Genomic DNA, 15,204 nt, shown 5'->3' with positions numbered 1-15,204 from the left:
CTCAACTCGGAATCTCCTCAAAGCTTTTAAATGTGTTAAGGATTATGTATACTGATACCGAAGCAGTTTTTGGATGGATCTACGTTCTCACAATGGTTTGATACTAATGCTGGTGGATGTCCTCTGAGTGCTTTGCTCTTTGCAAATATCTTCCTAGTGGAAGATATTCAGATGATCTAGTGATCCTTGCAGAGTTACCAGAAAATTTGCATCTTATGATAAATCGGTTGTCAACATACTGCAACACATGGGGACTTGCAATATATAATGAAAGATCCAAAATCATGGTATTCACAAGATCTTCTCACAATTTGGTTAGAGAAGGTTGGTTATTAAAGGGCCATCGTCTTGAAATCACTAAAGAAAACAATTATTTAGGCGTAAAGTTGAACAAAACGATGGATTTCAAAAATCATCTTATTAAAAAGACGAAGTCTTCGCAAAGCTAACTGAATATGACATGGGGGAATATTTTCTCAAACCAAAATGTATTGCTGTCAGCTAAATACAAATTTTTCGAATGTGTTGATAAAACATCTCTTTGTAACGTGGTACAAGTTTGGTTAACGGATGAATTTGAAGCAGTAGTAAACTTCAAAGAAATTTCATAAGACATTTTAAGTCTGCCAAATAGAACACCTTACTACGCAATTTATTTAGAAACGGGAGCTGCAAAACTGTTTACCAACACCCTTAAGATGAAGGCTTTACATTTAGATGCTCGTTTGACAAAGAAAATGCTCCTTTATGAAATGCGGAATAAGGACTGGTGGGTTGAAAAATGGAAAAATATTGGCGATAGCTGTGGAGAAGTTATCCAATTTGATTTGAATAACTCAGCTCATCTAAAGGAGCAGCTTTACAAGATAATTCAAAAACATGAAAACTTTGTTCGAGAAAAATAAGTAGCAGAGGCTGAGCAGTCTGAGAGCAGAATAATTTACAACTAAATCATAACCTTTTAAACAATAATAATTTTATAAACACATTCAGCTTTAAAGAAAAATCGTTGATATTCAAATCCTGATGTGAGCTCGTAATCTTAAATGGCAGTCTATGGAACAGAAATTTCCAGCAATTCTGTACTCTATGCAACATGAAAGCAAAAGAAGAATGCCATTGATTTTCAAAAACAAAAATCATTTAAGAACAACTCCACGACAAGATGCATCCCTTATAACGTACACAGGCCGGTATCTTTGGCATTGGCTGAAAAAGACAACTTATTGCCTGCATTTTTCATACTTTATCTTAGCAGAGTAGATTCCTCTGTGATGGCGTAGTAAGACCACTTTTAAAAAAGCCTGCGGACCAAATTTTTACATGACAAAAAATACTTCAATGTCCCAAAGTCAGTAAAAATGTTTGGCAATTTAAAAAAAATGAGGTATTCTTTTTCTTCCTCGGTTCCTTGTCAATGACACACCTTTCGTTAGCTCTTTAGAGGAAGCTAGGCTCTTTGCTAGGAGAAAGCTAATCTCTTTGCTAGGCAGTTCGCCGTCAATTCTACGCTGCCAGTGAGTGTTTTGACTGTGCCTGACTTGAGCGAGTTAGTGATTCTATGAGACCAATCTTTTTTCGCAATCGTACTGTGGCGAGAGTCCTTAGAAATCTAAATACTCATAAATCCCCTGGTCCGGATGGTATCAACGCTATTGTTCTGAAGAGGTGCTCTTCAACGCTGGCAAAACCACTGCGTCCTACTCCTCAGGTCTTGTTCCGAGCAGATGGAAAGCTGCATTTGTCCAACCTATTAAAAAAAAAATCGAAGCTTCGAGACCGATTGTACTTACGTCCCTTCTTTCCAAGGTCATGGAAATGCTGATTAATTATCAGCTCAAATAATATCTTAAAGATCAAAAGCCTCTTAATGACCGTCAGTACGGCTGTCGAAGCAATAGGTCTACTGGTGATCTCATGGTTCATCTTACCGAACAGTGGAGCAAATATTTACATCGCTTTTGAGAAAGTAAGATTATTGCACTAGATATTTAAAAAGCATTTATAGGGCTTGACATCAGGCTCTCTTATCGAAAATGCGTGCTTTCGGGTTGCATGAATCCTTGATTCATTGTATTAGTAATTACCTTTCGGATCGTTCAATACAAGTAGTATTGCATAAATTCAAGTCTGAAAACCATAAAATAAATGCTGGCGTACCGCAGGGATCTGTTCTATCTCCAACACTCTTTCTCATTTTAATTAATGATCGGCTGTCTTCAAAATCTAATTCAATGCATTGTTTCGCTGACGACGATAGTATTATTTGCTTTTCATGCCCGTTTTCAGACTCACATTCCTCTTCTTCGGAAATGGAACTGCAACGACAAAATATGATAAGCTCATTAAATTCCAACGTAAACTGCTTTGTACAATGGGGAATAAGAAACCGCGTGGAATTTAATGCTTCGAAAACTCAATGCTGTTTTGTATCTTTAAAGCGAGATACACCCCCATTGGCATTTATACATTTATGGCACTTCCATTAATAAGACTGAACACCTCAATATTCTCGGTATGTGTATCACCAACCTTTTGTAGAACGATCACATACGCGATGTCGCCAAAAATGCCGCATGGTTTCCATTGGCGATACAAGAAATATTGCACCACTTCTGACCTGGCTGTTATCTACTCGTACAAGACTTACATACATACGTCTCATCTCTGGGCTGGTGCTCCTGCAACTTAGTTAGTATTAAACGTAAAGGATTTGAATTGATAGATGATTATATCATCATAAGTTCATTTACTTCGCTTGAACATCGTCGTAAGGTCTCTTATCTGACCCATTTTTATGCTCTAGCGAAATAGCCAGCTGCATTCCTTCCCTTAAACAGTTCAACCGTAATACTCGCGCTTCTAGGAATGCTTATACCCTTGCGTTCAACTACGGCCGTACTGTTAAATCCAGAGATTAGTTCCTTAGCCGTACTGCGCGAATGTGGAATTCTTTACAAAATGCAAAGGATATTATATTATGAACTTATATCACCAGAAGCTAAAAAACACCCTTTATTATACAGAAACAAACCAAATATGCATCTCGAAAATCTACTTTAATATCAAAACAAATCAAAGAATTAAGAAAAATCAAATAACTCGACAAAGTCACGTCTGTGCTGTGCAAATCGATTCTAATAAAAATCGTCCACCGTATAACCTCCAACTAACCAAAATCATATAAGCACTAAGACAACATCGATAGTTAAATTGCACTTTGGATAAAATAACAATAAAAACAAAAACTATAAAAAATTCAAAAACTAAAACAATAGAAAAATATCTCCCTCTCTATATTTTATTTTATTTAAGTTTTGTTGACCGCAATCATTTGTTGCCATTTAATTCAATTATCCGGTATAAACAATCAGCTTAAATGGTCCATCTACGATATCTATCTTTTTGTTGTTGCTGTTGTTTTTGCTTTGTTTTAAAAGCCGACCATAACAAAATAAAGCGACAACAACGACAAACCACGACGGACGGCCGGCGGACAAAATGGACGAGCGTCTTCTGTCACGTTGCGATACGGTTTTTGCACTTTGAGAGATGAAATAAATTAACGTCGCGTCGTCTTCTATTTTGCTATGATGACGGTCGGTAGGGTTGACTATCGTCGTCCGTCGGTCGTCGTTTCGTCGCACCGATCTATCTTATTGTTTGACTTTACATAGGTTTCTTTAAGAGTCAGTAACAAGAATGAACCCCAAGGACTTAAATTCTAGGTGATGGAAAGATGAGATAGAGAGAACGAGAACATTAAATGCTCAAATGGACAGTTCGTGATTTTGTGTAATTGCAATTTTTCGATTATACTTTGACTTTGGATGTTTTCAGGTCGATTTAGACAACAAAACAGAAACAACTCTGGGGATTGTCCCAAGGGGAAAACACAAAGAAAGAGAGAGTTTATCTTAATCTTTGAAAATCGATTAGTATAAGAAAGAAAAACGAGAGTATTAGTGAGTCAAAGAAAAGGAGGAGGTTTAGGTCCCCTTATTTCAAATTCTAAGTTTCTTAAAAAAGAAAACAATTAAATAAGGAAGTGGTTGTTTTCGATTTTTGATGTAACTCATTTTTTAACAAAATAAAAGATTCTTAGCGAGGTTCGTTAACCCCTCCCCCTCACTCCAATGTTGCACATTTTTTCACCTTTCAATAAAAATAAAGAATTATAAAAAAAAGTTTGTTACTCTTAAACACATTTAAAAAAAATATAAAAAAAAAAACAGAATTATTGCACCTTCTCGAATTCATTCAGAAAGTCATGCATACGGCTCTGGGCAGTTTTCTTTTTCTTCGATGGAATAAAGATTATAAGATCTTTGCAAAATGAAAATTCAACTTCAACATAAAAACAATAAGTTTCTGGGTCACTTTAAACTTAACCAATAAAGTATCTATACATATCTATGCACATGTATGTAGTTAAAAATTTGTTTAGACTCATAGGTAAATAAATAAGAAACAACAAAAGGAAGAGGGTGGAGATTCTCAATTTAAAATTGAAGTTCAATTTCAATTTCAAAATTGGCAAGTTAAATTGGATGCATGTTTTATTTTTTGGTCTATGCAAGCAAGTTTGTTCATAACGTTTTTAGTGTTGTCTGTTTTAGGAGTTTTGAATTAACTTTTAATTGGAACCGGATTAACATTAGGTACGGTCACGGAGCGACCGAAGCCGAGAGCCGGCAAGTTATTCTTTGTAAAACAAAATTAAAATAAAAAAGGAAAAGACTTTGCTTTAGTTGGTATAGTTATCTAAATAAAAATATAAAAAAGTTATTCTTTCAGGAATTGAGGCCATTTGTCATCTATTTTACTTTTTTTTCATTCTTTTCAATTTGTGGGTCGTTTATTGTTTAGAGAGAATAATCTGATTAGTTGGCGGTGGTGGAGAAAATTGTTGCTGTTTTATAAAAATCCGTACTTTTTTCTATTCATTCTAAATAGAAATCGCACAAGTTAGGTGTATAGAGTGCTTAAGTGGACTTCAATAGATGAAGAAAAAGTTTTGTTAACAGCGGACTTGGTGAATTGGTTTTATTAGTTTTGTATTAATTTTTTTCACTTATAGTAAAAGTTTTTAAAAAGTAGTTAAGACAAGTTTAAAAAAAAATACCAATGGTGTTTTTAAAAGATCAAAACTAAAGAGAGAATAATAATTTTTGTCAGAACACAGGAGAGATGTTTCCACTAAGGCACCTGTCTTTTTATCGAGGCATCAGCGAAGGAATTTTCGTACTATTTAGTGAAAAACTAATAGGGCTTCTACGATATATTTGAAGTTCAGGTCAGGCGACGACCAACCGAATTCCGCCGGAAGGGAGGAAAACCCATTCAATATAGACGACAAAAGCCAACAAACCCGTCTTCACGATTTAGACTTAGTGAATTTTTAAAATCCTCTAGAGCAGATGATTTAAATTCCCAGCTTTTCAAAGCAGTTAGGGATAATTTGGTCAGTAGAATCCATCAACTTATATGTCAAATATGGCCAGAAGAAAGCATGTCTGATGAATGCAACCTCAGTATTGTGTACCTGATACTCAAAAAGTAGCTGTATAATGAAGAATTACTCTTTTTTATCTTTGGGCCAGAAAAACAATTGAGTAGTAAACCCTTCTCTCAAACAACCAAAATGTCGCTATATAAAACCTTCATCACCCCCGTCTTAGGTCGTTTTGAGAGAAAAGTTCTTCGACTGAAACCTCGGACCGGAAAAGTCTTCAAAATCCACAGCTTCAGTAGTCTGCACCTAACTTGTGGTTCGCAACTGGAGACATCTAGCCAGGGGCCAGTGGAGTAGTTTGTTGAATAAGGCCCTAGTTCAGAAAGGACTGCAGTCCAAGAAAGAAAAGACTTTTCTTAGATCATTTCAACTTCATCAACCTTTTGAAAGTTATGTGAACAAGCTTGAATAACTTCTAAGTTTCGGTTTTTGGGTCTTGAATGGTGTATCGAGAAGTGATGTTTGTGGTGAACTGATCTTTGTGGGTGGGCAGGGAAGTTCAGTTATCGATTTGCGTGCAGCGAATTGGCTTTAGGCTGTTAATGATTTTGAAGTATTATTAGCAACTTTTACGTCTTATTAGCCAATTCAGGTGACTTCAAACTTCTTGCATGAAACACATAGCCCAAGCTTAAAAAAATTCCAAAGCTTAAATGGATACTTCAGGAGGGAGAGAGATTTCGAAAAGGATTAAACCTTCACGTGGGGTCGCTGCCACCACCAAGCCCCTCTGCAATTGACCAATTAAGAGAACAAATAAGCGAAATTGTTAGATCATCTGCTTCCCGTATTAGTAATCCCAAACAGCTGCAACCCAAAAATAAATGTTTTGATTCCGAATGTTTGAGACCCAGAAAAAATCTTTCGATTTCTTTAAGTTATTTAGAAGATTTAATTTAGACTATTTCAAGTCTGCATATTTGGAAGCTAACAAAATATACAAACAAGTTTCAGAGGATAAAAAGTATAATGTCCGGGAGTTGGGTGGAAACATGTCTTCAAGTGTATTATAAGCTAAAGTTCTGGCATTCCATTTCTGATCCTTGTTGACATGTCATGACAGACACCGCCGATGATTTGCTTGATTCTGTAATAGGCTTTGATGAACTGGAACTTGCTCTTTTTAACATGAAAAACAATAAGTCCCCAGGAATTGATGGCATTCCCGTTGAATTTCTAAAAAAAATCACCTTTACAATACAAGCAATATCTTCTTTCTTTTGACAACAACTTCTACGATTCCGCTTGCATTCCCACGAGTTTTAATAAAGCTGTTATTTTTTCAATATTTAAGAAAGGTGATGCTAGCTTACCTGGGAATTACAGAGGTATTTCAATACTTAATTCTATTAGAAAAGTTGTTGATAGAATACTATACAAAAGACTTATCAATTGGGTAGAATAAAACAATCGCTTAAGTATGTTTCAATGGGGGTTTTCGTGAGAGCTTTTCAACGGTTGATCATGTTTTTGCTTTATCGAGTATTGCTAACAAATTTATCCAAAAGAAAAAGAAGATGTAATCTTGCTTTATCGACTTAAAAGCTGCATTTGATACCGTCAATCGATAAGCTCTCATTTACAAAATGGCTTCACTTGGTATATCTAGAAAATTTATAAATATCTACTAAAAATTTGTATGTAAAACAGTTAAGGATGGGGCCGAGGTTTCAAATTGGTTTCAAACGACTGCAAGTGTTCCCCAAGGATGTATCCTTAGTCCAAGTTTGTTTGCCCTGACATTGATGATATTTTAGGTTATTTACCCGGTGGAGTTTGTTTTTCTGATATTATATGACTTGGTTATGCTACCGGATAACCCATCTTCTCTTCAGCTACAAATCAATAAGGTCCAAACGTACTGCAATATCTGATACCTTAAAATATACTCAGATAAAACAAAGATGGTATTTGCGGCACGGAGTTGTAGAAGGTTGAGAGAAGAAAGGTGGTTCTTTAACAACCAACCTATTGAAATAGTACAGAAGTTCAAATATCTAGGAGTGTTGATGTCTGCTAACGGTAGCTTCAATAAACATGTTCAGCTTTATAGTAAAGAAGCTAAAGTAGCTCTCAACATAATGTGGTCAACTCTCTTCTTAAGCAAAACGTAGAGTTAAGATCTAAATATCGAGTTTTCCAAGCAACCATTAATCTTAAGGTATTCAATGTTTTGGTCAGAGCTATTTTGAAGTATTTGAGTTGATACAACGCCTTTTTTCGAAAGATTATTTCGGTAACCTAGTTCGACAAGCTATAGGTACAATTTTCAAAGCAAGGGTTGAAATATTGAACTTGAATCATATTCCGCATCGGTCAGATCTACCTCTCCTTTGCAATTATTGTAACAGAAATGAGCGTGACGATGTTTACAATTTCATAGCTATTTGTCCGATACTGCAAGAAATTCGAAGGTTCTATTTTCAACATAGTGCCCTCTCCAGAGAACAAATGTTTGGTGTAATAAACGGATCCGTTGAGTGGACAAATCTCTTTATGTTCTGTGACCATGATTTAAATTATCGAGGAAGTTTTTCAACATTTTAATTTTTTTTAATTCTGTTTTCTTAAAAATATTAATTTACAAATTTCTAAAACAACGCAAAAATCATATTATTTCTTTTGTAATTGTTTTGAATGTAAAACAACAAATTATATTTTTTCGTATAACAAGAAATTTAATGAAAACCTACTAACTATTTATTTTCTTAAAGCAAAGCAAAAAAAAAGTGACTAAAAATTTCACAAAATTTCTGTGTGTATTTCTTTTTCGAAAAAGTAATAAGTTTGCGAAACACAAAGCATTTGTTAAATAAAAACTCAATGAACATTGTCAAAAATTGAACCGTGAACCTATAAGTTTTCTCAAATTCCAATAGTTGTTCGGTGTAGAGAGATTCCACTGTATTCTCACTCAATAAATACCAAAAACAAACGTTTTAAACTTAAACTTATCCCTCATCGAATATAAGCAATTAAAAGACATACAAGTTATATTTATAGTTGAATATTATACGAGTATAATATAATTAAAAGAAGCAAATATTGTATACAATTTATTGAATAAACAAAATAACAGAATACATAATATTTAACTTAAAATGTAAACATTAGAAAAAAGCTGTTACAAAATATTTGTGTAATTATTTATGTATGTTAATTGGAAGAAGAGGGAAAAACTAATAAAAACTTGTTTTTTTTTTTAAACTTTATAGTTATAAGCCGACTTGCTGACATTAAGGGCTTGACTTTTTGGTTATATAGAACCTTGTTATATTTTTATACAACAAAATATTCTGTAGATGGAGACATAAAATTTCAAGGTCGATTGAAGCAAATAAAAATACGTAGTTTTTCTTATACAATTTATTTCATCATCATCAACATCATCTTCGGGAAATGGCAAAATGTGAAATTTATATGTTTTGCGACGGAAATAAAATAAAATGTATATCTTTTAGGGGTCGGTCGGTCGTCCCCTCCTGTGATGCATTTCCTAGTATCTTGTTGGGCGATGCGATGTTGCCTTGTTGGCTTCATCGTTTTCGTCGTCGTCGTTGTACCTTGACATTTCATCATTTTAATCTTCCACATCTTTTAGTCGAGTCGAGGCAGTGCAAAATATAGTCGACTCGTGCGTCCACCCGTTCGTTGTCGTCGTCGTCAGCATTGCCTTCGTCGTCTTCGTATGAAAGGAAGACACAAAACTGTGTGGAACAAGTGAAATGGCTTTTTTCTATATTCTAGACTCAACTAGATATAGGTCTTGGTTAAGACTTATTTCTGGCTTTTTTGTTTCTTTCTTTGCTTTAGCTCAACATTGAAGAAGAATCAAGAACAGATAGATTATTTTAATATGTTTGTTGTTGAATATTTTCATCCGGCGGATATGTTTTCTCAGATTTCAAACGTAGAAGGAGCTTTATTTGAAAATAAAAGACGACTTTTGTGTTATAGTTATGGTCGTTGGTGGTGGTGGTGGCTGAACTAGAACCAGGGAATTTGATCTTAATGCGACCACATACTTTTTTTGTCTTCCAAAGACGTATATACATAAGGATTATGGCAGTCCTCATAGATTTATATACAGTGGTGGTCATACAGATGGACCACAAAACGAACACACATATTTTCAAACACATCAGTTTTTTTTTTTAAATATGTCTATTTAAAAATATCGAATACAACAAAAAACAAATTTTTTAGTACCTTTCGTAGTTTTTGAAAATTCTTATAAGTTACAATATGAATCTTCCTTTGATTCCATATAATGTTTTGAAAAACCTTGAATTTTATGCTTTCAATGTTTTGGAGTTAATTTTTTATTTTACTGAAAAAAAAAAACAAACAACTTCATAAATTGAGACTGTCACTTTTATTTATTTTTAGTGTGTTTAAATCTAAAATTTTACTTACAAAGCTGAAGAGTTTGATTGTTTGTTTGAATGCGCTAATCTCAGAAACTATTGATTCGACTTCGGAAACTTGTTTAGTGTTAAATTGCCCATTTTAAACCTTTTCGCAATTTTTACGTTAACGACGTTTACCACTTATAAATTTTACTACTTATAAATTTTAAGAATTTGTTTGTTTTTTTTTTAAAGCTATAATCTCAAGGAACTACTAGTTCAATTTGAGAAATTCTTTCAGTGTTAAGACTTTTGACAGGCTTTGTACTGGCTTTACCCTCTATAACTCAAGATCTTCAAAATGCAAATTTTTGGTGGAATCAGATAGGTTTATAGTAAGAAAATATATATATATTTTTTTTAATTTTTAAATTGTTTATTATTTATGAATATTTACAAAAAAGAGGGAGTGTAGCTTGTAGGCAACAATGAATTACAATGGGAAACAAAACTGCTTAATTATGAGAAACGATATTTTGAGTAAGAAAGAAAACAATTTAGGAAAGATGAAATTCCTAAAACAATTTTTGGAATAGCATAAAGCTACGCCGCACTTCTCGCGCACGTAATGAGTGAAGTCATAACATTTTGGGAACTTGCATCGTATTTTTGTTCGACCCATTGAGGCCAGTGACCCACTTTTGGTGGTACATGTTGGGTAGGTCCTGTTTTTTTTGCGAGAATATCACTTTCCAAAGATCGGCGTATTGTCACACCGCTTTTTTAGCCGATCTAGCATAGAGTTTCAGCAACTTCCAGGCGCTAAACTGTGGAAGCCATGACAGCCTTGTGAGGAAGAATTTTATCTTTGCTCACCCTTTTGTAGAGCAGCCATGAGTTGGCCATCGTAAGGTCGAAGTAGTAATAAAACAGTCGTATCTGCCATCGTTTGCTACTTATTCGTATCGTATAAATACCCATAATACTATCGATAAGGTCAGCGTCACACATGGGTTTGTTATACTCGCTCACAACATTGGGTCGCGGGATGTTGATATATCTCGAGTTCTTTTAATCATATCTGCGTACCTCAGATATGGGATTTTGCCCAGTAAAAGTGGAAGCCAATGCAACTAGCTTATTATCCCTCCATACAACCGCTTAAACATCGATTCCGTTGATGTTAGCTATGCATTCTTCTGAGTATCCTCGGTCTTTCTTCATAATTACTTTTTCGTTTGACAACTTGCAATCTGGAATTTCATGCCTTCTTATAATACGTATACTATTAATACCATTTTGGCTAAATATTCAAAGTCGATCCCGTAATTTTGGTATCGAGGAATAATGCGTGATAATCTTACTACAACATTGGAAGATGATCCCAAATCTGGCTCTTCAGCTCTCACAATGTTTTCCTTTCCAGTTTCAACCTCTGTCTTATAACCGAACCCCGAAACATCACTCACAACATACAATTTGTAGCCCCATTAATTAGGTTTATTCGGTTTTATGCCTTTTTAGAATATTCCTTGCTTTTGAAGTGCACATTTTTTTATCCACACAAAGCCTTGATTCTTCCGGAACTTTTGCATATGCTTCATTCAAAGCCTCAACAACTGGACGAATTTTAAAAATTCTATCGGTATCAGGATTACTCCTGGGACGATATTTAGTGTTGTCGTTGAAGTGGCGATGCTGTCTGATCTTTTCGAATTTATTTGATGACATTGTTTGTTGGATGAGAGGTGTATCAAGGACGGAACTACAATGGTTTGTTACTTTAGGCAGTGACATTATATAAGCCAGACCAACAAATTGCCTGATTTCGGTCTCAGATACACGAAAAGTGTTGTTTGGATATTTCTGTATCAGAGAGAGGTTTGTTTCTTCGAAAAAATGTTTACAAGTTCCGGGGGAAATAAGTACAGAAAGATCTGTATAGGAGTATCAAGATTTGAAATATCAGAACCCAACGATTCCTTGCCAGTAAAAGCCAGAGTCTGTGCATTTAGCTCTAGATTCTTCTTTTTCCCGAGCAATGTTAGTTTTTCAGTCTTTCTTTGTTTTGCGGGAGCTCCTGATGGAATTTGAATGCATGTTCTTCCTCAGGTTTTGAATTATTGATGTCTTTATCCAAGCTTTCTATAAATTTCTTAATATCAAAATAGTCTTCAAAAGACTCCTTAAGAAAGTATCCAAAATCTGGCTCGAAATCAGGATCCGCTAAAATGATTCCATCCAAAGAATTATTTCGTTCTATCCCCGCACTTAAATCGTTGTTACGGACGAGCTCTATGTCCACAATTCTTCATGGCTTTATTCGGGCCAGACAACACCCAAAGGAGTTTGTGCTAAGATCTTCGCTGAGTTGAAGCACCTAACCCAGGTGGTCAATGAGCCCAGCCAAATTTCGGACGTGAAAGGTCGAGTAGAAAACACTCTTGACTCGTTTCTTACCTCTGACCCTGGTAAGTACACTGTTAATGTTCTATCTCCTCTAGGCCCATCTGACCATTGTGTTATATCTGCAAGCTTCTGTGTCAAAAATGTTCAGTTAAAGAAAGAGCTCATAGGAGAACATTTTGTCAATACGAGAAAACCAACTGGGACGGTCACAATAATTACTTCAGCATCTATAGCTGGATTCTATGCTTCCTTGATAGTAACGTTGACGCCAGCAAGTTTAATTCTCCTGGGAATGAGGACCTTTTGTTGAGGACCAACAGGGTTAAAAGTATCAGACCTAAGTAAAACACATGGTTTGATTCAAAAATGAGATGTCTATTTTCTAAAGTTCACTATAACCTTTTTTATGCTACGGGAAAACTCGTGTATTTTTTGTTCGAGACGTTTTTGAGTGAAATAATTTTACTAAAGTTCTGGAATTGTCGTCAAATTCTGAATTTAAACTCCATTGCAAATTTATGTTAAGTCATACAAAGCTCAGTAAAGTAAAAATAACTAAAAATTTTAGTGTCCTGATTATATGACCATTACTGTATGCACAGAAGAGGTGTACATAATTCTACATAATACAACTTCCCCCACATCAATGTTTGTATTTCTTTGCAATTTCCGTTTGAACCCCAAAGACATGTGTGTTTGCTATCCTTCTTTTTATTTATTTTTATTTTTTTTTTCTGAAAGACCTCGTTGTCTGGGGCACAGAAATATATAGAGTATAGACATTTTGAAAAAGGTTAAGTTTGTTGCCTTAAGAATAGACCGACCTTAAGGGAATCTTGAGATTGAAAAAACAAAATTTACAGAAGGGGGCTGATTTCTTCTTCTTCTCATTCTTGTTTTTGGAAGGGTGACGATGTTTTCTTCGGATATTTTTAATACTCTCATATAACGGATTGATTGGAACTTGAAGGAATTGATAGCTTTTGTGTGACGAATTAAGAATTGGAATGGGCAAAAACGTGAGTTTGCTATGGGTAATTATTTTTATTTCATTCAAGTACGTCTACATTCTAAATACATACACACAGAAATGCAGACCTAAAGGCTTCATTAGGCGAAAAGTATAATTCGGGAAACTTAATTGCAATATATGATAGGAAGGGGTGTCTAAAGCTCCAAGATACACGTGTCCTGCAGCTAAATTGACAACTTTTTGTGTAGCGTAGGGTTGATAAATGAAATTCTATTTATCTTGGAAGGTTGTTGAAGTATGTTTTTGGTGCGATTGATGGTGATACCTGTCTAGACCATAATGCTGTGGGGTTATTTTTGAGTCAATTTATCTTCGGGATGTATGCATTTAATTGATTTCAGAAAATAGAAATCAATTCTAAGAATTTTGCATTTCATTCGTTTTTGAAAACTTAAATAATTTAAATTTAATAGTTCGTCTCTAACTTTAAATATAACATTTATCATACTTATGAGAAAACGGTTGAGGAGGTATGTTTTTTCTTGAAGATCTAAATTTAGTTGACTGTAAATCATGGTATGTTGCGAACTTGAGCTTCTTCTACAAAACTTCCATATGCGACATGGCTTAACTTCTCTATTATTGTTATCTTTTAGATCTGAAGGGCTTATACCGGGTAAGTATTCGATGCTTTCACCTAAGCTAAGAGCCAACTCCTCCCACTTTTTGACTAGATTACCTCTGGCATATAAATTAGTTTGCAAATTGGTAGCCGAAAAATACGCTTTTAAAAATACCTGAGGAACCTTTCCACCTCCTCGTATTGGCAACATCCCCAAACCCTTCTTTTGAAGTCCTCTGCAATGTTGATCTATAGTCGAATAGCTCTTTCTAAATGCTGCTTGAAGTGGATGAAGAATTTTCTTTTCTTCGGTCTAATGTGTAAGCCTATTAAAAATTAGAGTGCTGAAAAGCTTTACGGAAGAATTCAAGAAGGAGATATCCCTATAATTTTCCGGCACATCATAAGACCCTTTTTTGTGTAAGGGGTATATTTTTGACCTCTGGAAGCTTTCATGGACATCTGCGCTCTCAAAAATCCTGTTAAACTCCGCTCTCAATACGGATAAGAATTCTATGGAACAGTTCTTTAAAACTCTACTGGGGTTCGGTCTTTACCCGGAGCCTTACCTATTTTGGCATTTTCAATTACATTTTTTAGCTCAGTAGTCGAGAATGGTGCATCAAGAAATTCATATTTGAAATACGGAGCTGCGTACCTTAGAAGCGGTGCAAATTGCGACGCGTTGAGCAATTTCGCGAAATAAATACGGAGTTCAGACGCTTTCAGTGATTCAAATTGGTTCTTCAGTTGATAGATTTGGCGGCTTTCCAAAATTCTGCGGATGATTTTGTCATATTTAAAATGTTAATGTTTTGACGCTCCAGACTTTTTCTTTTGTCAAAAAAGAGTCGTTTAAATTTTATATTGGCATTTGCATGTTTAAAACAGCGAACGAAGCGTTTGTAAGGTTTCGCAGAGTCTGTTACAATCTCGCATCCAATGTGAACAGTTGAGATAAATATGGGTATACTTATTAGCTCCAATACTTCCATTTCTTCAACTTTTGAAAAATTCGTAGAAACAACATCAAGATGCTTGCGATATCCCCATAATCCTCCACCACTTCCTTTCCCAAATGCGTATGACTTTACTGCTGGGATCCAACTTGATTCATAATTGTTAAATATATCGGACAACAACAAATTTATTTTTAAGTCCTGAGACGTTATATCCTAAAATACTTAAGTTTACATAATTATTTTGATTCTGGTAGACGGGTACTCCTCATTCCGTTCTTTCGTGCGGACTTCCATGGTTAAAATGTGAAATAAGGAACAAAAGTGCTTCGGAGGGAGCGTTACGAACATTACTTATTAAATGTCATTAGCCTGGT

The 15,204-nt window shown here is 34.9% G+C and overlaps 2 protein-coding genes across 2 annotated transcripts in view; one reads left to right on the top strand and one right to left on the bottom strand.

The window, feature by feature from the left end:
- Positions 1-4,686, bottom strand: part of LOC129942403 (ATP synthase subunit d, mitochondrial) — a 77,016-nt gene extending 72,330 nt beyond the window's left edge. The window contains exon 1 of the mRNA XM_056051317.1: positions 4,677-4,686. The gene's annotated coding sequence lies outside the window, so the exon portion shown is untranslated. The remainder of the gene's footprint in view (positions 1-4,676) is intronic.
- The window catches only part of LOC129942402 (uncharacterized), a 319,524-nt gene that overhangs the window by 61,920 nt on the left and 242,400 nt on the right, over positions 1-15,204 (top strand). The gene's annotated exons all lie outside the window — the stretch shown is intronic.

The sequence above is a fragment of the Eupeodes corollae genome, chromosome 1 (assembly GCF_945859685.1).
Source record: "Eupeodes corollae chromosome 1, idEupCoro1.1, whole genome shotgun sequence".
Classification (NCBI taxonomy): Eukaryota; Metazoa; Arthropoda; class Insecta; order Diptera; family Syrphidae; genus Eupeodes; species Eupeodes corollae.
Note: the sequence above shows the minus strand (reverse complement) of the source record. Positions and strands in the feature narration are given on the sequence as shown.